The sequence below is a fragment of the Schistocerca serialis genome, chromosome 10 (assembly GCF_023864345.2).
Source record: "Schistocerca serialis cubense isolate TAMUIC-IGC-003099 chromosome 10, iqSchSeri2.2, whole genome shotgun sequence".
Classification (NCBI taxonomy): Eukaryota; Metazoa; Arthropoda; class Insecta; order Orthoptera; family Acrididae; genus Schistocerca; species Schistocerca serialis.
In genome coordinates this window covers 166,845,524-166,868,398 of record NC_064647.1, presented here as the reverse complement: position 1 = coordinate 166,868,398, position 22,875 = coordinate 166,845,524, and the positions used below count along the sequence as shown (strand labels likewise).

General features: G+C 36.9%; 1 non-coding gene across 1 annotated transcript; it reads right to left on the bottom strand.

The window, feature by feature from the left end:
- Positions 1-1,734: 1,734 nt before the first annotated feature.
- On the bottom strand, positions 1,735-1,809 carry Trnas-uga (transfer RNA serine (anticodon UGA)). The gene has a single exon. It is a non-coding gene; the product is annotated as a tRNA-Ser (tRNA).
- Positions 1,810-22,875: the final 21,066 nt, after the last annotated feature.

Genomic DNA, 22,875 nt, shown 5'->3' with positions numbered 1-22,875 from the left:
GCCAAAGAATTATAAAATTGAACAAATAATTCTGGGAAAGAAAACAAATGGAACTAAGGTAAACTGCCTGGCTTTTGAAGACAATTTTGTGATACTTTCCAAAAATCTGACACACACAGTTATTCAAATAAATCTGCTGGAAGAAATAGCAAGTAGAACTGGTCACAGAATTTCAGCTGAAAAAACAAAATTCATGACAAATATAAAAAATGCACCAAAATTCATAGAAACACAAATACATAAAATAGAGCGAATAACTAAATTCAAATATTTTGGAGAAACTCTACAACAGATCATCATCATAATCATCATCATTATTATTTCCTTGTGCCTTTGTCCCCCTCCAACACAGGGTCGGCCTTGTTACTATTGATTTGGCATTGTTACTATTGATTTGGCATTGTTAGTGTGAGAGGGTGGCTGGATGCCTTTCCTATTGCCACCCCGTACCCCCAGGATGGAATTAGTGTACCCCAGCTGTCTGTGTCTAGTGTAATCCCAAGCATAGTGTGAACATGTTCAGATGTCTGTGAGTCATGTAGCTGAGGTGGGATGTGGGGACCAGCCCAGTATTCAACAGGCTGGCCAGCACACTGGCCCTCATTGGTAATCTGCCAGGTGGATTGGATCTGGAGCCAGCACACCTACTCAAGTCCAGGAAGTAGCGTGTTAGCACTCTCGACTGATCTGGTGGGTAGAAACTCTACAACAGAATGAACTACAAAAATTTGCAGTAGATGTAAGAGTTATAAAATGGAGAGAGCATGTGGATTGACAAAGAATATTTACAGCAAGGCTTATGTAGAAAAACCGCAGTAGTACAACCAGTGTGTTTATACGCATGTGAATGCCTAACAACAAAATATAATATGAACACGATAGAGGTACTTGGAAGATGTATAGTTCGAAAAATAATGATTTCAATACAAATTACAGAATATGAGAAGTAATGAGGAGATCTACATAAATATAGAGGAAATATCAGAATTGATGTCAATGAAAAGTGAAGCTAATAGTGTGATTGGATTCAAGATTGGATTGAAGAGTTTTGAGCAAACAGAATATAGTGTATCATTCTGAATGGAAAAAAGACTTTAGTAACTTTGGACATGCCCCAAGGAAGTGTTACAGGACCATTACTTTTCACAATATACATAAATGACCTAGTAGATAACATCAAGGTTCTGTGAGGCTTTTTGCAGAGAAGTTGTTGTATGCAGAGAAGTCACAATACTAGAAAACTGTAGCAAAATCCAGAAAGATCTGCTTGGGATTGTTGCTTGATGCAGGGAGTGGAAATTGATCCTTGTCATTAACAAATGTAAAATATTGTAAATACGTACAGAAAGACCCTTTATTGTATGAATAATACAACTGAAAAACAATATCTACAAACAGCAACTTTGCTAAAATATCTAGGAGTGTGCACATGCAGCATTTTGAAGTAGAATGACCATAGAAAATTGTGGGTAAGGCAGATGCCAGACTGAGATTCTATGGAAGAATCCTCAGGAAGTTTAGTCCACCGATGAAACGAGTAGCTTCCAAAACACTCATTTGACCATTACTTGAATAATGGTGGGCAGTCTGAGATTGTTACAGCAAGTGACTGATAGAGGAAATTGAGAAGGTCCAAAGGAGAGCAACATAATTTGTTACAGGCTTCCAGAATGAGATTTTCACTCTGCAGCGGAGTGTGTGCTGATATGAAACTTCCTGACAGATTAAAACTGTTTGCCAGACCGAGACTCGAACTCGGGACCTTTGCCTTTCACGGGCAAGTGCTCTACCGACTGAGCTACCCAAGCACGACACACGCTCCTTCCTCACAGCTTTACTTCTGCCAGTACCACGTCTCCTACCTTCCTAACTTTACAGAAGCTCCTCTGCGAACCTTGCAGAACTAGCACTCCTGAAAGAAAGGATATTGCAGAGACATGGCTTAGCCACAGCCTGGCGGATGTTTCCAAAATGAGATTTTCACTCTGCAGTGGAGTGTGTGCTGATATGAAACTTCCTAGCAGATTAAAACTGTGTGCCGGACTGAGACTCGAACACGGGACCTTTGCCTTTCGCGGGAAAGTGCTCTACCAACTGAGCTACCCAAGCACGACTCACACCCCATCCTCACAGCTTTACTTCTGCCAGTACCTCGTCTCCTACCTTACAAACTTTACAGAATGATTTTCCTATTATCTGTCTGTCTACTGAATCAAATGGTTTTTTTGAAATCAATAAATGATACTATTTACAGGTTTGCTGGTTAACATTCTATGGTAAATTATTGAGTCTAGGTTAATAATCTGTTCTGTGCAGCATCTACCTCTGATATTCTCCTAGATGGTTGTCTCACAGTTTCAGAGAATTTTTGATAATATTGTGTGTGTGTCACTGGTAGAAGTGACACACTGTAATTGTTGACATTTTGCTTGTCTCCCTTTTTGGGTAGCGGATGGATTAATGCTATTTTCTAGAATCTTTTCAGTTTTCCAAATGTTCTCAAGAAGCAGTTGTAAATCATTTATAATCTTCAGTTCTGACCATTTCAGTAATTCTGCTGTAATGGAATCTTCACCACATACTTTGTTGTTTATGAGTGATTTGATGGCTTCATGAATTTCTTGCTTTGTTGGTGGGAAATCTTCCACCAGATTTTGTGCTATTGCTGAAAATTCCAATTTAACTGTTGGAACTGAACAGTTTAAGAACCTGTCAAAAATTTTGCTAGTGTCTCAAAATTTTCTTTCTTGTTTAATCCTATTTTTATACTTTCATCTTTGAAACAAGTACTTGCTGCTTGATACTCTTTAAGTACGTGTTTAAAAGCCAGGTAAAAATTTCTAGTATTATTTTTGGTAAAATTTGCTTGTATTTCCATAAGCTGAGGGATTTTTTTTTCCAAATGTTCTTTCGACTTTTAGGATTATTTTTTACTTTTCTTTTCTTTTTTGTCTAAATTATTCTAAATGTTGTTCTTTTTTGGAACATTTACGTTTTCTAATGCTTCTTCACACTCTGCGTTCCACTATGTCTTCTTTTTATTCTTGGCCAGGCCTGAAGTTTTTTCTGGTTCTTTAGCAGTTTGTACCTGGAGCTCATGCTAAATCACATTGTTTTGTTGTTTCAAATACCTCACTACATTTTTAGCTGTAGTGGAGCTGTATATGATTACTTTCCTGGTTGACATTTTTGTTTAAAATGCAAGAAATCATTTTTATTCTAAGAGAGTTAATGATCTGAATTAAATTCCCCATTTCTTATTACTTTAACGTTCATAATTTCCATAATATGCCATTTATATATGGCTGTGTGATCCAGTTGAAATTATCCTAGGTTTAAATTTGAAGGTATCCAAGTTTCGGGTTTTCTTGGCATTTTTTGATAATGTGTGGATGTTTCTAACAACAATTATTTGAACTAATAATATTCTATTTACACTACTTGCATTTCATCAAAAGATTATTTCATATCTTACAATAACTTCAAAATAGCTGTGGTAAACAGCTTTCCCAGTGTCAAAGTCACTCGTGTAAGAGTGTCATCATGAATGCAAGACTGTTTAACTTGTTTGCCAAGTAGCTTCTATGCAGAGACCAGGATAAATTTTTTCCTAAAAATATCCCCAGGAATTTGACAGATTTTGCTTCCATAAGTTCCTGATATTTATGGGAATTTGGAAGTCACTTTATTCTGATTGTTTAGTTTTAAACTGTGTATTTCATGTTTAGTTTTAATCCATTTGCATTACACCACTGTTCCAAACAATATAGGGTGTCAACGACTCTTTGGGAAATTTGTTCTGTGGTCTCACTTTCAGTTAACTCTTTAACTGCTCTGGACGTGTTAATACGTGCACCTTTATACCTGTCCCTGTGTGCTCTGAACATGTTTACGCGTCCCACCAGTCCTTCTACCTGGTACTCTGAATGTGTCTATGTGTAGACACGTTCAGAGTACCAGGTAGAAGGACTGGTGGTGTGCGAAAAACATGTTCCGAGCACACAGGGACAGGTACAAAGGTGTGAGTGTTAACAAATCCAGAGCAGTTAAAGGGTTAATGCAGATGTGTCATCTGCAAATAAAACTGAGTGGGGTGTTATATTTAGAAGTAACTCATTTGCCATGACCAAGTTCATGTCCTCCATTTATCTTCCAGGGACTGTACATGTACTAGAAATGATTTTCTTGGAACCAAAGTTGATAGTGACACCCATCTTATTATCATTTCTGAGTAACAACTGACTTGTGAAGAAATCTCAGTTTATTTATTTATTTATTTGACAAAATTAGTATTCTCCTAAATTATTTTTGTAATTAATGATTACAAGATATAATTTCAACATGAGTATAGAAGTAAAATGAAACGGTGCCCACTTAACTGATAGTTTGATGTAAGCAAATGCTTCAAGCATTAAAGCATATAATTAACTGGAAGATCTTGAAGATCAATCATTTCACACATCAAATTGTCAATTTCTTTGCATTTAGGGTTCAAAGTGTCACACTTTTTTATTTTTCATCAAAGATTTTCTTTAAAGTTATCACTATCTTAGTTTACTGCAGCACTTGGAGGATGATAAAGTAATGCTTCTTTCATACCTGAATTACTGCTTTCTTCATAACTGACAGTATGTAATCATTTCAAATGTCATTTTAAAGATGTAGTTGCATTATCTGTTTTTCAATAACATTTCTTGCAAATTCTACACTTTGCACTATTCGTTTTGACTTCACTGAGGTAATTCCATATCACATTTATTTAAGGTTTCATTATGATTATGTTTCAGGCACAGGAGTGATAAATGCAGACCATCTTACACATGGAGTAACTGAGCAGATATGTAAGATTTCACTTAAAGACTGGCTTTGAAGACTGTTTAGGCCTCTAAGTGTCACATGACAGCCACTAGTGCAATGTTTCCAGTTTCCACTTCCAGGACACTCTTCTCTGTTTCGGAAAATTGTCAGGTTACACTAGTTCCCTTCTGTAGTAACGCTGCATCTCTGTGACTCCATGCTGCTGCTCGTGTGGCTGCTCGATGACTGACGCCATCTTCTGACAAATGTTATTCATGTAGCTGCTGTTATCAAAACCACAACATCCTGCTGCTGCATGATATCAGTAGATGCTTGCGCAACAGGAAGTGAATTATAGTTCACCGTGGGCCTAGTAAAACTACGGCCCGTGGCCGTGGCAGCAGCGCTCACCAGCTAAGTCCCATTCAAGGTCAGTGAGATGCCGCATTACTACAGGAGGAGCAGGCATTCACGCCACACAGTTTATAAGGCTGTCAACAAAATTGACATTAATGTTCATAATGTTACTGGGCAGGTGTTTTTGCATGGGCCATCTGTTTTTTGTGGAGGAGACTTTGATTTCACTCTACAAAATAATGATCAGAATAGAGCTGGCAATGGATGGGTGACCATAGCAATTGTATGGTACCCATGGGACAAAATGTCCAAGGTTGAAGGACTTGAGTCTTTTAATGATAGAGACATTATTACCTATAGTACATATCATATAGTTGAAGTGTTTAACAGAGATATGGGAGTGTCCTATCTTATCTCTACAATGCCTCTAGTTTTAAGGACTAATAATCACCATAAAGTAGGTGAATATGAGTCTGTATGTGTTTCGGCTAAAGGTTCAGTGCTAGGAAGCAGTGCCATGAACAGCATACCAGAAATCCTGACCAGTGCGGGCTGCGATTGGGAGTGTGGATGCATCTGAAGGTCACTTTTGTATGTACGTCTTTAAGGACTCTAAAACTACAGCCTCTAGCAAAAACATGTTGCAGTACACAATTTAACTACATAACGTTTCCTACAAAGAGGTCCTGTTCATTTTTTTCTGTAAAACTAATGGTTTGCACATAGCAAGTTAGAAAATGTGAAACCCCCACTTGTGTTTTTTGAAGGTCAGCCATAACACTGTGGATTTTCACATCTTTCTGCATCCTTATTCATTTCTGTGTAGAGTTAAAGCTGAAATCTTTTATAATGTCATGTGCATACTTCAGTCGTCATCATCCTCCTACCATTTCGCTATTGATAGATCCTCATTTCATTGTTTTTAGGAGCCCTACATGTGTCGACAATCTGACATCTTATTTCTAAAATACTATTTGTTAAATTCCTTTTCTCTCTAACACTTTCAAAACCTTTGTCATTGGTAATCCTGTCAATCCATCTGATTTCTGGGATGCACTTGTAACACAAAACTGCAAAAGAATTCAGTCTTTTTCTTTCCTCATTTACCATAGTCCAGGTCTCACAGCCATTCAAAAGTACCTTTTCCTAATTTGTAGGCTTTTACTTTTAGAGGCTAATATCTTCATTTTTTAATACACGTAACAGGTACTAATGATTTTTTTGTCTTGTCACCATGGCAACTGAGATTTCTGTTGAAATCATCAGACATCTGAGTCAAATCATATTATTTTCCTGGGCACACACCTTCTGTAGACAAGTTCTTACTCTGAACTCCAAAACAGTTACCAAAAACTACTTTATGCAACACCAAATTTTACCAATTTGTCCATGGAGGACCCCAATTCTCCTTTTGTTAAGCGATATTCCATCCCCCCCCCCCCTCCCTCCCCTGCCATTAGCCCCCCCCCCCCCCACCCCTTGACAGACTTCTAGAACTGCCTCTGCCACTACATGCTTTATATTTATTTCCAAGAGGGCATTAAAGTACAATACAGTACAGATAAATAGAAAGGGACTAACTAAACACCTAATTGCCCAGAAGATGAACAAAAAAATGAACTTTTGTTCCATAGACCAGACCATTTCCTATTTGTGAAATGGAAAGACACTAGGAATGTATTTCTCTTGATGAAAAAACAGAAAATGATTGCATCCATTGTCAATTTCAGAATTAAATTAGGAATGATATTGTAATGAAACCTTATTGTAATTTGAATTATAATAAAATGACTGCCACTGTTGACCACAGAGACCAGGTAATGGGGTACCATCCTTTTGAAAAGGTGCAAATAAGGAGGTGGAAAAAAGCTTTTTCCACATTTTTGTGATGACAATTGTAAATTACCACGTTTTACATAAAAGCTGGGGGGCAACTAGCAAACATCTTGTAGAATGGCTTACTGAACTGGCAGAGGGTTTGACATAGGAGGCACAGAATGAACTTCCACTCAAAATAATTCAGTTGTGAACAGACTCACTGGGATACATTTTCCTAAATTTATTTCAGCTACAGAAATGTATAATTGGTCTCAGAGAAGATGCAAGGGTTCTGTAGAAGAGAACATGGCAAGATATGGCACAGCGGGAAGAAAAGGTGTCAGTTCTACAGTAAAGAATGTGACGTTGTATTTCGTTTTCCAAAATACTTTGAAAATTTCATATTAAGGCAAATGTAAGTAAGTAACTTTCAGTAAGAGACTACACTTTCATATAGTTTTATACTGAGTACCAACAATATCTAATCCTATCTCCATTTAGGAAACAAAATTAAAAAAAAAATTCTACAGTCAAAACAACACATTTTCATTGCAACATAAAAAAATTGTTGCTGACATAAGTTTATGTTCCTCTGCAGTATTCCACAAAAAACATCCCTCTGTTAAATGAAATAAACTGACTTACATTCTGTACAGAAGAATCTGCTACACAAAATTCATAAAAAATTATGAAAAAGCACAGTATCAAGCAGTTGATCATCACCCCAGCTGCCTAGTTCTCAATGTATTAAGGTAATACCATATCACCTGTACAGATAAGCTTATGTGACAATACATAACTTAACCTAAGACAGTTAACAAGAGACAATGGCCGGTTCATGATTGATAGTCAAAGATCTTGGACCACACTCGAGGCCACGCTACCCCACCACCTGGCTAGTAGGCAACAGATTTGCAGCTCTACAAGATAAAGGAGCACACATTAACCGACTAATGTCTCTAGGTCTTGTTTATAAGCAGAGCTCTACATGACACCAGATGAGTAGTGCCTGCACCAGCAAGTCTGTTCTTGTTGTGGTTCGAGGAAAGATTCAGCAGGGATTGTGCAGATGGAGTTGTCAGCCACTCCCCATATTAGTTGCACACTGTGGATGGTTGCTGAGATATGTTTGCTGATGGAGAACAGAGTCTTTGGATGTAAATAGTTTTTTCACAGGCTATTAGGACAAAAGACTCATTTGTGCTCTGAATGTTTGGGTCTGTGTCTGGGCTTTGAAGTTGCTAAATTTTATTGGCACTAAAGCTTTTGTTGTTTTAAGAATTGGTTGTTTTAAGAATAGAAGTTAAACTGTTTAAATTTTATTGTGTGATTGTTTACACAATACCCTTTACAAATTCTCATTGTGTAGGCCTAGATATTTAGTACCATACACTTTCTGTAGCTCTTTTGAATTTAAGTGATGCTCAGATACACTTATGAAAGATTACAGATAGCTTGTAAAGGCTTGTTGCTCTCTGTCAGCTGGTCATACTGAGCCAAAATTGAGTTTACACAAGTTGCAAGCATTGAAATTCTACCTTAAAATAAAGTGTATTTCTTGTTAAAAGATTTTTTTTCCTGCTCCTGACTGTAACTCTTTTATTGAATATTAAATTTTATTACTGGTTCTTAAACTCATCTAATTTTATTTTAACCTCAAGACCAGCTACGTAAGTTTCAAGCAAGTTTCTTTTAATCATGTTAAATGTTTTTTTGCCAGTGTATGTCTTGTAATTTTTAATACATGTGTGTTTTAGATTTTAACTGTGCCCAACATAAGTTAATTTATATTGTGAGCAGCGGCCAGAAGGAGCATAGGGGCTGTTTGTTTGGGCACTATGCCATTCACTGTATGCCAATGTCACTGTTGTTTGAAAATTTTGTAAACCATACAAATTGTTATTTGTTGATAATTTACTGCTGAATAAATATACATATATACATAATTTATGTATGTTTCTCTGGGTTTGTGCCCACAGTCCTTCAATGACAGAACTGAGCAAGTTTTTGTCCAGAACTACTACTAGGACTGCTCACACACCACTCCTTGCAAAGTTTATTGCTACGACACTGATGAACCAAAAACATAATGCATAACTGCTTAACTGTATATTGATCCAAACTTCAGAATGTGATACATTACTGATTCTACATGGCAAGCTCTTGAAAACTCCTTGGAGGGTTTCGGGAGGTATGTGGTACCGTATGTTTACAAGCAAGTCACCAAATTCCCTTATATCATAGGCCAATGGTTAGTGGGTGCATAGCTTGCACCCAACAGTGTGATTCATCTAAACAGGTGACACATTTACATGGATCCACACCCTAATCTCAAAGGTCCTGCAGCACTGAAATTGTAACTGATACTACTGTCAGAGGTCAGCTGCCGCAGAGTACCACATACACCAACATGCACCAAATGGAGTGCTTCAAAACACTCGTGCCTGGAACGGCCATCACATCTGCCACACATCACTGCATATCAGCTTTATAGAGAGTGCAAGCCTCTGAGCACTTACTGTGATGAGATATGGACATCACCTCATCACCTACTTGTGGTCTCACTGTCATTCATCCAAGAGTTATGATCAATAATTAATGTAACACACTTTTTGTCAGCCAATTTTGGCTGAATGGAATAGTCCCACTTCAGCTCATATAGCTTCATGAAGTTCCAATAGAATGTGGTGCTACACATAACCTTCAAAATGGCATCTGTAATGGAGATGTGTTCCAAAGAGATAGTTGTCATTGAGTTGCTTTAGGTGAAAAATGAAAGCATCACAGATATTCGTAGACACTTGCAGAATGTCTATGGAGACCTGATTGAGGCGATCAACAGATCACAATCAAACACATCACTACTGAACTGGACATCTCTGTTGATAGAGCTCAGATACTTGTCCACCAATTGAGGCAGTCAAAAATGCGTGTCCACTGGATTCCTCACAGCCTAACAGAGGACCATAATGAGCAATGAGGGACCATCTGTGCTGAATTGCTTACATGTTATGAGATTGATTCTGAAAATTTTTTGTTGATCATCACCACATGTGATGAAGCATGGGTTAATCCCTTTGAAGTGGGAGCAAAATGGTGTCCACAGAATGATGCCACACCACTTTTCTTGGAAAGAAAAAGTTCAAAGCCACACCCTCAGCTGGTAAATTCATGGTGATAGTCTTCTGGGACTCTGAAAGGGTTATTCTGTTTGGTGTCCTCTCTCATTGTGCAACAATCAAATCTGAAGTGTACTGTGATACCCTTAGTAAATTGAAGAAACAACTTCACCAGGTTCATTGTCACAAAAATGCAAACGAACTTCTCCTTCCCCACAACACCACAACATCTCACACAAGTCTATGGACTATGAGCTTGAAAAATAGGGTTTTGTGGGGAATAATATTGTGTATTGGAATCCTGAATAAAACCAGCCTGCTTTCAGAAAAAAAAATTATTGCTTTACTTATTGAATGCCCTTGTACTTTCCAGATATGCTCACAACAGTAGCACATGAGCAGCTGACCAGCTTTACCATTTCTGTTAGGCTTTTTCCCAGGTATTGGACAATAGCTATAGGCCTTTTGCCAAAGTCAATCAAGGGATCATATCAGTGCCAGAATAATTCCCTATTCATCTCTGCTCTGCTTATATACTTTCCTTACCATGTCACATGCCTGCAAGGCCTCCACGTAGCATTCATTCAAGCTTGTAGTGGGTAGTGGCTGCAATGTTTGGGCTCATCACTATTGTTGTTGAAACTGACAGTATTTATATTCTGTGTACTGAGATTTACAGACTATTAAACAAGGTGTCCAGTATAATGAAAGGTGCTAGTACTTATCAGAACAAGGAAATTAAGTCCAACACACATGGGTCGGAAAAGACGCACACTGTGAGATGTGAACATTCATTCACAGGACAGGCTGTAAGGTGATCAGTTGTTGACATGAGCACAGTCAGTGATTCATGCTCCATGAATAGTGTCAACAGAGTGTTTGGATGTCCTTCTGTATGCTAACCAGGACAGGTCCCCAGGGGTTGGATCATCTTTTTGAAACCATCTACACAGAAATGTAGGTTAGGGTCCATGGTATCACAAACTGCAACCATTTACCTTGGCCATCCCTAGCTTGCAAGTAATTGGGGGAAACAATTGCATGATATTCTAGAGCCTTAAATGTGATGGAAATAACCTAGCAAGGTTGTGTTGTAGTGATTGAAGTATGGTCGTGACATACAGAAGAATGTGCACTCGAATCTCATCAGGTGCACTGAAATGGTTTATATTTAAATCTGTATCAAAATTACTGGATCATTATTGCTATTCAGCTAATTGGTTTGAATGTATTTTTAATTGCTAATCGTTTGTCATCTCACTTTAATCATCATATTAGCTAGTCCATTTGCTCTTATTTTGTCTTCCAGTCTTTTTTTTCCATTTGGAATTTTTGTACATGTGATTTTACATTTTTGTGTATTGAGTTTGATTTAATTTCATTCATTTCATTGTATTATATTTTCGTCCACAAGTTGCTTGAATTTTGTTTTATTAATAATCCCTTCTTTCACTTACAGCTTCATCTCTGTTATTTTCTCCACAGAGTAACAAGCCTTAATGTTTTAAATGTCTATATAAAGATTAAATGGTTCTAAGCACTGTACAGTCAATATACATACTGTAGATTACTTCATCCTTCATTATTTATATATTTATTTATTTATTTATTTAACCAATAGATTGGTATTTTCATGCATTTGTGAATTATGCTAGATAAATAAAAACAATTAAAAATTACACGCACAAAGATTCTAATCACTTGTTCTTCAGGACAAAATAAGAGCAAGGAAACTGTCAATGCAATGATTAAAATGATGGGACAAAGATTAGAAATTAAAAAAATTAAATGTAAACCAATTAACTGAATAAAAATAATGGTCCAAACTCATTTTGATAATGATCTCAATATTACAAATTTCAAAGCACTTGATAATATTTGAACCTACAAATCTTCTGCACACCTGTAATCACTACGCCACAACAATTTCAGTGTGTGTGTCTCATTTTTAAGCTCTAGAATATCATGTGACATTCTGATTTTTTTACTTTGATTAGTTGAAAAACAAGGGCCCATGAGGATGAGTGGTTGTGAAGTGAGATACCTGGGACTTCAACCTAGATCGTTGTATAGATAGTTTCAAAACTTTGATCCCATTGGATTGGATTGGATTGTTTGGGGGAAGAGACCAAACAGCAAGGTCATCGGTCTCATCGGATTAGGGAAGGACGGGGAAGGAAGTCAGCCTTGCTCTTTCGAAGGAACCATCCCGGCATTTGCCTGGAGCGGTTTAGGGAAATCATGGAAAACCTAAATCAGGATGGCTGGACATGGGATTGAACCGTCGTCCTCCCGAATGCGAGTCCAGTGTGCTAACCACTGCGCCACCTCGCTCGGTTTTGATCCCATCCCTGGGGACTTTTCCTTGTAAGTACACATCACTCTGAACATTATGCATCCAAATGGTTCAGTACATTTTCTTTCTTATTCTCTTTTTCACCACTTGTCAGGATATGGCAGATATGGCTACTGCTATGGTTTTGCAAATGCAACCAGCCTGCAAGCCTGTGCCCTTTATGCTGGAAACTACACGAGTTTCAGAGTACTAACCAGTATGCTGTTAGAGCAGCTTCAGCAGTATCTAATACACGCAGGTTGTCTGTCACTTCAAAAATTAAACAGTGCGAGGCATCATCCATTTCACGATTTCACACACCTGAAATGGATGAATGTATTCTACATTTACTGTAGGTGACAAATATCCTGAACCTATGTGAGATGGTTAGCTGAAATGGAACAAATGAATAATTTCACTGTCTGAATAGTACTTTCTGTACCCATATGATCTCCAACAATTCTATGCCACAGGGCCACAAGACCACCATAGCAACCCTCACCTCTGTCAACAGGACTTGTTAAAGTGTGGTCCAAATCCATTGCTTACATCCAAGATTTTACTAACTGATGATGTGTGTGGTTTACAAAAGGTGTTGTAAAACACATTTTTCATACTACACCTGCACGCTCATCACTTGACTATCATATAGTGTGGGCACAGAATTTAGCTGTACTGTATGTGTGAATTTTCCAATGAGTGTTAGAGATATGAACTTTCCTGTAGTCTGATCATCTATAAATGACAGAGTATGTCTACAATTACGTTTATTATAAAGGTTATGATGCTCAAATACAACAGAAATGTGTCATTTCTAAGATGTTCTGCATTAATTCATATATTTGTTTTGTATTTTATTATTAGCTACAGGTACTCCCTTGGTCAACATATGGCAGTTAGAGTTTGTCAGCAGTTTGTCAGCATATCTATGTCATGGCATGTGCTGTACAGAGCTACAGACACCACATGGGCTACAAAGAAGGGCCTCAGAATACCCTACTACAAGTGTCACCAATGAAAATTTGAGACAATAATGTCAATAATGGTTATGTTGAAAATTTTGTAAAATCTGAAGTTAGTGGGAGCCTAGCATCCATTCAATATGCATATCCCTACACTAGCATACAATAAATTTTGATTGTTTTACATAGTCATTAACAGTCAATCTGAAAGGTAGAACTAGAAGAACATTTATTAGTCAAGATTTAATGATGAAAGCCATATCAAGAATTTACAAATGTTTTTGCACCTGTGCACTTTCAATCTACCCAGGAAAGGGCATTTTGTCTAGCACGCAGGTGGTGGGTTGGTCGTAGCATAGTCTTGAATGCTTTGTGGATGGAGTATGGAAGCATCAGAATTCTCAAAGCAGACTTGGTTAGTTCTAATTGGAGAATTGGAGAAAATACATTTTACTTGTTTCTGGCCATAGCTGCAAGTGTGATTCCACTCGACAGCATAGCTGCTCCGAGAATGGGCAAAAGAACATTTCATGTGTTCTAAATTCTCATAATCATCAGGAACAGGCTGATCAGCTAAACTTGTGAGAAGATTAACAAAGGCATATGCCACCACAGAGATTAAATGGGGTTCAAAATAAATATTTTCTCATTCATTTTACTGCCTACCCTACTAGAGTATGTGTCATGCCCACAAAGAATACAAATGTCATTCGTGCACATGGCACACGAGCCGATTCACCGAGCACTTTCTTCAATATATGCCAGCATATGCAATGACAATCGGGTCAACTTCAAGAAAATTGTGTTCATAATGCCACAGGGCAGAACAATGAACAGTCATCACATTGATACCCTCTTATGAGCAGATGTCCTGATCTCACATTTTGTGTGTAACCTGACATTTTTTTAACAACCTACACACAGTATATATAGACTCCTTACACACATGAATCTATGGAACACACACTGTCCAGTCAAATTAACGTGACCATCTGCTGAAAGCCTGAATAACTACTATTGCACTGTGGATCACTGCGAGATGTGCAGGAAGAGAGTCAGTGAGGTTCTGGAAGGCCCAACAGGGTGTGGAGCTGTGCCGACTCCAGTGCCAATCGAGGTGATCCCACAGATTCTTGACTGGGTTTAAATCCAGGGAGTTTGATGTCCAGGGGAGTACAGTAAGCTCATGCCGGTGCTCTTTGAATCATGCAAATACACTGTAAGCTGTGTGGGACACTGCATTCTCCCACTCATAGATGCTATTGTGCTGAGGTGGGGGGGAATGCACTTTAGGGTGGACACACTTTATACACCCTCGACTGCTATTGCTGCCACCTGCTGTCTGTGAGTGGTTATTCCACACTGACATTGAACAAAGGTGATAATCAAATTAGTGTGACTGGATTGTGTATAACATATATAAATAAATTCCAGTGAATTGAGATTCTCAAAAATTTGAACAAGATTGAGAGTCAAAATACAGATAGCTCTGACACATTTCTAAGGTGTGAAATTATAACTGGACATTTCAGTAGAGAGAATGTTTCATTGTGGTCTCCAGTTCAAAGACTGGTTAGATGCAGCTCTCCATGCTATTCAATCCTGTCCAAGCCTCTTCATCTCTGCATAACTATTTATTTATTTATTTATTTATTTACTCATCCGTGGAACAATAAATATTGTATGGATGTCGTCAGATTACAACACATGAGCACACATTTACATTTACAATTAAACAGGTTTCTCATATTTTGTGTAGTTTTTATAACTAGTCATACACATATTTATAATTACATAATATTTTGGTGATAATGTCATATGTTGCTAATAATCTACATCTATGTCAAATATTCTTTTACAGAATAAAAACTTTTACTTACTAAAAAGTTTTTAAGCTTTTGTCTGAAAGTGAGGGGCTCATTTATTTCTTTAATTTCTTGTGGTAATTTGTTGTACAGTTTTATCCCATTGTAAAATATACTTTTTTGCGTCTTTGCCTTGTTCTTTCTATCTAGATGGATGTGGTGACAAGCTCTTGTTTCATGGTCATGTATTAGGCTGTTTGTGTTGTACATGTTAAGATTTTTCTTAATGAACATTATGTTCTGAAAGATATACTCACAAGAAACAGTTAGAATTCCTAGCTTTCTAAATAATTCTAGACAGTGGGCCCTGTTGTTGCTATTTGTTATTATCCTTATGGCTCTTTTTTGTACTTTGAACACAGTTTGTATGTTACTGGCACTTGTTCCCCAAAACATGATCCCATAGCTGAGGATTGAGTGTAGATATCCGTAATATGTTATTTTAAGACAGGTATTATTGCATACCGGTGCAAGGATTCTAAGAGCATAGCATGCTGTGGATAATTTCTTTGCCAAAATGTTGACATGGTTTGTCCATTTCAGTTGGCTGTCTACATTCATCCCTAAGAATTTGGTACTTGTTACACATTCTAATTCATTATTATTAACTTTTATTCTAGTGGCATTGTGTTTTTTGTTCAATTGGAAGTTAATATAGTTAGTTTTCTTTACATTTAGGGTTACTTTATTTTTTAATGACCAGTTGTGGACATCATTGAGAGCCTCGTTTGCTCTTTCTGACAGTTGTGTTGGACTTTCACCTGTTATTACTATGTTGCTATCATCAGCAAAAAGTATTTTTTCGCCATGTCTGATACTTTGTGGGAAGTCGTTAATGTATATAAGAAACAATATTGGGCCTAATACACTTCCCTGTGGGACGCCTATATTCACATTTTCTGGGTCAGACAGGTGTTTTATAAGGGAATTGTTTGAAACTTGTGATATCTCAACTCGTTGAACTCTGTTTTCCAAGTATGATTTGAACCACTTCTTTGTCACACCTCTTATTCCTGTTTGCCCTAATTTATGAAGTAAGATTTTGTGGTCAACTGTATCAAAGGCCTTGGACAAGTCTAAAAAGATACCACTTACATTTTCACCTTTGTCCAGTGCTTCTAAAATTGCTTTAGTGAACTGTGCTATAGCATATTGTGTGCCTTTTCCGGGCCTAAAACCAAATTGGTCATTGGAGAGAAGATTATATTTATTCAGGTAATTTAGCAGTCTCTTTTTGACTAGTATTTCTATTATTTTAGAAATGATAGACAGTATAGAGATCGGCCTGTAGTTCTCTACATTTTCCACATCTCCATTTTTAAGGATAGGTATAACTTTTGCTTGTTTTAGGTACTCCGGAAAGTATCCAGACTCGAAAGATTCATTAATTATGTCTGTTAATGGGCCCTTTATGGAGTCTATACAATCTTTAATTACGCAGACTGGAGTTTCATCAAGTCCTACTGAAGTTTTATTTTTTAGTTGGTGTACTACTAGTGCCACTTCCCTTTCTGTAGTTGGCAAGAGCACCATTGAGTTTGTTGGCTGGTTCTGAGTAGGTAAATCATACGTATCTGGAAATTTCTGCTGTAATTTTTTTGCAATACTACTGAAATATGAGTTTACAAAATCAGCTAATTTTTTAGGGTTACCTACTGGTACATCTTTGTTTTTAATATGTGAATTGAGGTCCTTTTTAGCAGAGTTAGATGTTTCCTGTTTGATGATGTTCCAGGCTGCTTTGCTCTTGTTTTCAGCTTCAAGTAATATTTTGTTGTTTGAAAGTTTCTTTTGCGGCTAGCAACACCTTTCTGTAAATTTTCCTGTACTTTTTGTAGGATTGCAGAACTTCTGGGTTAGATTGATTATTTTTTATGGAGTTGAGATATCTAAGAGTTTCTGAGGATTTTTTGATACCTGTAGTCACCCACTGATTTCTCTTTGTAGTTTTAATTTGATAAAGAGTTTTGGGAAACATCTCTTCAAATCTGAGTTTAAAAATTGACATGAACTTGATAAATTTCTGATTTGCGTTGGTTTCTGCATAGACTTCCCTCCAATCTTCATATTCTAGCTGGGATTTAAACTGATGCAGGGCTGATTTGGAAAACATTCTTTTGTATGTACAAAGTTTAGGAGGAGTTTCTACATGAATGTTAGTTTTTAAGATCTGGCAGAGGTGGTCTGCTAGGCCCAGGTTTTGGACAACAATATGACATTTTTTACTATCAATATCTGTAGCTACATGATCTATAGATGAGGAAGATTCTTTCGTTATTCTAGTTGGACAATTAACAAGGGAGGATATTCCGTAACAGCTTAGAATATTCACATATATGTTGCTAGCCTTATCAGGCTTCATCATATTAATGTTTAAGTCACCACAGATAATTACATTTGCTTTTGGTCCAGAAACCCTATCTAAGCTTTGATTCAGTTTTGAGAAGAATATATCAATGTCTCCACTAGGAGGGCGGTACACACAAAATATGACTAATTTTTTTGCTATGCCAGGTCCTATTATTTCAACAGCGGAAAGTTTGAAATGTTTGTCCTCACCTAGATCTAAAAGATCATATCTTACTTTAAATGACATACCTTTTTTTACATAGATACATGAACCTCCACCATTCATTGAGATTCTGCTATAATAACATGCAAGGTCAAATGAGGCTAATGCAATGTGTTCAATTTGCTTCCCTTTGCACCAGTGTTCAGTGATACACAAAATTTGGCTATCAAATTTTTCCAATTCTACTTCTAGCTGTTGTGCTTTGTTCTTTATGGCTTGAATGTTTTGGTGAAACACTGTTAGGTATTTGTTTTCACTTATCTTGGTGGCACCTTTCCCTTTAGACCTGATGCTAAAAAATCCTTCAGATGAGCTAGTGGCATGGTTATTCTTCTGTTGATGACAGTGGAGGTGAGTCTGTTGCCGGTTTGACTTGGAAGTTGGTGTATCTGAGGGTATCTGCCTTATGTTAGTCTTGTAACTGAGGCCGGGTACCAAAAATCCTGCAGAGTTGAAAGTTTCCTGGTTCTTGTGCTTCTTCTGTTTGCTTCAGTTACTGATGATGATGGTGAAGCTGGTGAAAAGTCTTTCACTGTTGAAGACTGAGGAGCGGCCAATACTGATGAAAGGTCATTGGCTGTTGGCACATCAGGCGTTTTTTTTCTTGTTAATGATGCAGTTGCATAGTATGTAGCTGCTTCTGCTGAAGCTGCTTTGGAAACTTCTGTCCTAGTTGACTCATTTATCTCAGCTGTTTGTGACGAAAGTGGAGATTCTAGTGCTGGACCTGTTGTCAGTGATTCAGTTTCATTTTCTTGTTGGAAATTTTCAGTTGCTGTGTTTGGTGGTGGAAGTGGTATGGTCGTGCTATTCTTGTCCTTAACTGCCTTCACTGCATTAAGGATTTCTCGACTAATGAATGATTTTCCGAGTTTATTTCTGTGAAGCCCATGCCTTGTAAAATGACTTCTCTCTGTGGATGGTACGTCCACATATGTGGCATTTGGGAGGCTTCGGCAGATTTTCTCAAATTTCCTATTAGTAACTGTGATTTCTTTGTTGACACAGGATTCTTCTATAAGATCATGTCTTTGTGGGATACTGGCAATGAAGAAGTTAACATCTGTAATTTTCTGTAATGTACTTCTTAAAGCTCTTGTGGCGAGTTTGCCCTCGTTCCTATAAACATCATTAGCACCTCCTATTATTAGACAGTTGCTTCCAAGCTTCAAAGAATGTTCACAGTCTTTTAAAACTTCGCGCAAGGGGGCCCCCGGTTTCGTTATTCCACTAACCTTGAATATAGTTTGCATGTTGCACAAAATGTCGGCTAAGCCCTTTCCATGACTGTCTGAAAGTATGAAAATATCTTCTTTTTTCTTCTTACCTGTATTGGTAGATATCTTGTTTGCACGATAAGTATGTTCCATGTATTTTATGGTATTTCCTTTCTTGTTATTACAGGACTTCGTAGGCCTACTGAAATGATTTGTGGTCGCTGCATTTGATGAAAATACTTCCTTTCTTTGGCTCTTTTCACATATTTCATATTCATCACACGTTAAAAATTCAAACTTATTTGCTTGTGGGAGACGAAAGTTGTTTCCGTTACGATTAACACGACAAAACTTTTTAGGCCTAATAAAGTTACTGTTTTGTTCGTTTACAACCATTTCACTACCCTTTGAATGGTCTATCACTTCTTCCAGCTTCTGTACACTATCTATCACTGATTCAAGCTTCTCTACATATAGTTTAGCTAACATAAGATCATATTTTAATGAAGAAGTCGTGCATTCTTCTTCGCATTCCGCTTGTAAACACACGATATGACGATAGTTACAGTGCACATTTCCACAGTCACAGGTCATGTTTTTTTCCTCTAAGACATTTAAACATTGACGATGGATCCATTTCTGTGCCACAATAAACATCCATTTGAGCCTGCTTATTGTCTTAGTCTCCCTCTACAGTTTCTATCCCACTACACTTCTTTCCATTGACAAATTAACACTTTGTTCATGGGACAGGATGCATCCTATATATATTTGTTACAGACTGACATAAAAAGATAGCATCAAAATCATAAAAAATGAGGAATCATAAAAAATGAGGTCAAAACATTTTCTAAAGCGAGCATGATAAGGGAAAAAACATCATATGTTGAACAAAAATGAAGCCTTGATGAATTCATGTTTTGAGTTAGGTGCTTGAAAGTGACAATCCTTCAAAGGTAGGTGCTCATACTACAGCTTTTAGACTTAAAATAACAACAAAGAAATCCAGTCAAACTTATAACCCATTACAGCAAAAAAAAAATGAGAAACAGTGAAGTCAGCTCAAAGGTGCTGAAACACATCTGCTGTGGGTTTTTTCTCTATGAAATTATTCATATTAATATTACTTACTGCCTCTTCTTTGATTATAACTGCATCACAGACAGAACTTGTTTGTTGTTCAAGGGCCATCTCCTGTAAGAAAAATGTAACTGAAGACAAACTATAAAGAATAAACTGAGAATAAAGTATCCACATAGAAAGGAGGTAAAAAGTTCTACGCCTGTGGACTGGACATCAGGAAGTCCATTTTTTTTGTATTTACCTGAAGCTTCAACAAGTTTCTAATTACTGGATGAAACTTCACAATTAAGCCAGTCTGTTCTGAACATACATAGATTCAGTCAATAGAGGAGTGATATTTGAGTTTACTCTATTATTTTCTGTTTGCATTTAGATGCTTTTTTTATACGCTGCCTATGCAAATCCTTCTGATTCAAAGCAAAATGAAGGGATATCTTGTTAGCCATTCATGTTATAAATTATCAGAACACTAGGAGTACCAGTATGCGAACAGTTGTTAGCATTGTAGGAAACTAAAATCAACAGATATAACCTATCATCACATAACATTAAATAATACCCTTTCTTGAACAATAATTTGCATACTCAATAAACCATAAAGGATCCCGCAGCTGAATAGCAACCAAATTATCTATTCAGAATAGCTACAGTTCGTTGAAAATAAGAAATCTGTTAACTATAAAAGATAGTAGGTTGCAGCTCCTTTAAAATATAAATCTGGTATAGCAACTAATTCCAAATAATAATAAAAGTTTTCTATCTTTAATTACAGTTAGTCATGTGATCAACAGATGAGGTTCATCATAGCAGCATACTATGGGAATGTATATTTTATCTTACTTACATCCTCGACAATTCTAATGAATGATGAGTGTCTACAAAACACCCCGAGGAATTACTTTCTCTAATGTTCAAGGTGCTCAATCTCATCGTAATCTATGCAGTTTTCCTTTTGAAGTACTTCACTCAGACCCATCTCATCTGTTATGTGTGATTTTCCACCTTCTCCAGTCTGGAACCGCGTGACCGCTATGGTCACAGGTTCGAATCCTGCCTCGGGCATGGATGTGTGTGATGTCCTTAGCTTAGTAAGGTTTAAGTAGTTCTAAGTTCTAGGGGACTTATGACCACAGATGTTAAGTCCCATAGTGCTCAGAGCCATTTGAACCATTTTTTTCCACCTTCTCTTTAGCTACTAGTTTCCCCAGAGTAAGAGAGCTCCCTTTCTCATAAACACAGTTGATAGCTAATTATACAAACAAACAGTCAGTAGTGTTATTTTATAATGCACACAAATTCTACAGTGTAGAATGGCAACCACCATCACTTCTTAAAAACAAATCTTGGTGGAACAATAGTGGGCACAAATGTGTCTATATTTTGTATCTAAATTGAAGCAGAGAAGAGGGGGAACCATCATCAAGATTTCTGAAGTCTGCTACTGGAACTTTGAAACTTATCAAAATACAAAGTTTTTTACTTTCTGTAATTCATAAGCTACAATAAAAATAACCAAGTGACTTCACATAAATGCTTCAGTATCTCTCATTACATCAATGCCTTGGTTTCTTTTCCCAGTCAAAATTGACTGTAGCTGGAGAGAATTTTGTGTCAATGCAGTGTCAAGAAACATTAAGCATAAAAATACCACTGTAATTACTGTGTAGCACCAACAAACAGAAATGAGAATTTAAAACACAGTACTAATTTTCCTGATATAGATGTGTATCAAAACATTTCAACATTTTACAATGTCAACCTCAGACAAACAAAAATTGATACAGGATGTATCTGAAAAGAAACGTCATTGGAGTTTGGCAGAAATTAATTTAATTATGAGAAAGAAAACTGAAACATTGGGGAACTACTATAAAAAGCATAGTGTACCAATTACCATAACCAAGATATACACAAAGCCATGACCAACCACAGCATCTTGCTACTGTGCAGATTATGAAGAGACTGAAAAATAAAAGGATTGGGTAGAATAAAGTAGTTAGCACATTAAAAGGGAATAAAATTTAACTGTGATGGGGGACTATAATATAATGGTACAAGAATGAAAAATTATAAGAAAAGATCTCTGGGATCAATGGAGGAAGCAGTCTGTTAGAATTTTGTACAGAGCTAACTTTAACCATATTAAATGATTGAGGTAAGAATAATGAAAAAAGGTAGTACATGAAAGAGAACTACAGATACTGGTAGGTTTTAGATTGCCATACCACTATGTGATCTCAAATTTAAAAACTTTAAAACCCAGAGTTCAAACTGCCGAACATTTCCATAAGCAAATGTGAACTGAAACAGTAATATTTTGGTTATGAAATGCATAATAATGTTAAGAAATTGATTTAAGATAGAAACTCTATGTGTTGGGAGTTCAATAAGTTGAAATGAAAGAACAACAACTGAAAAGGAGTGATTGGCTTTGTGAGATGAAATAATGACTGCAGCAGAGGATCTAATAAGCCCAAAGACAAGGCCAGTACAAATTCTTCAATCACACAGGAAATCTTAAAAGTAGAAATGTCAGTGTTCATCAAAACAAGAAAAGTAAGTACAATAAACATCAGTCTGGAAATGCACCCTCTGAGATCTGAAGCTAAATTCATAAAGAGCCACTGAAATATGTCTGGCTGTGGATATGAACATACTCAGTGCATGGTGCTCTATCAATAGTGTCCACAGTGTGTTCTGATGTTCTTTTGTGTCATGGTGCTTAAGTACACATCAGTCTGTAGTCAGTC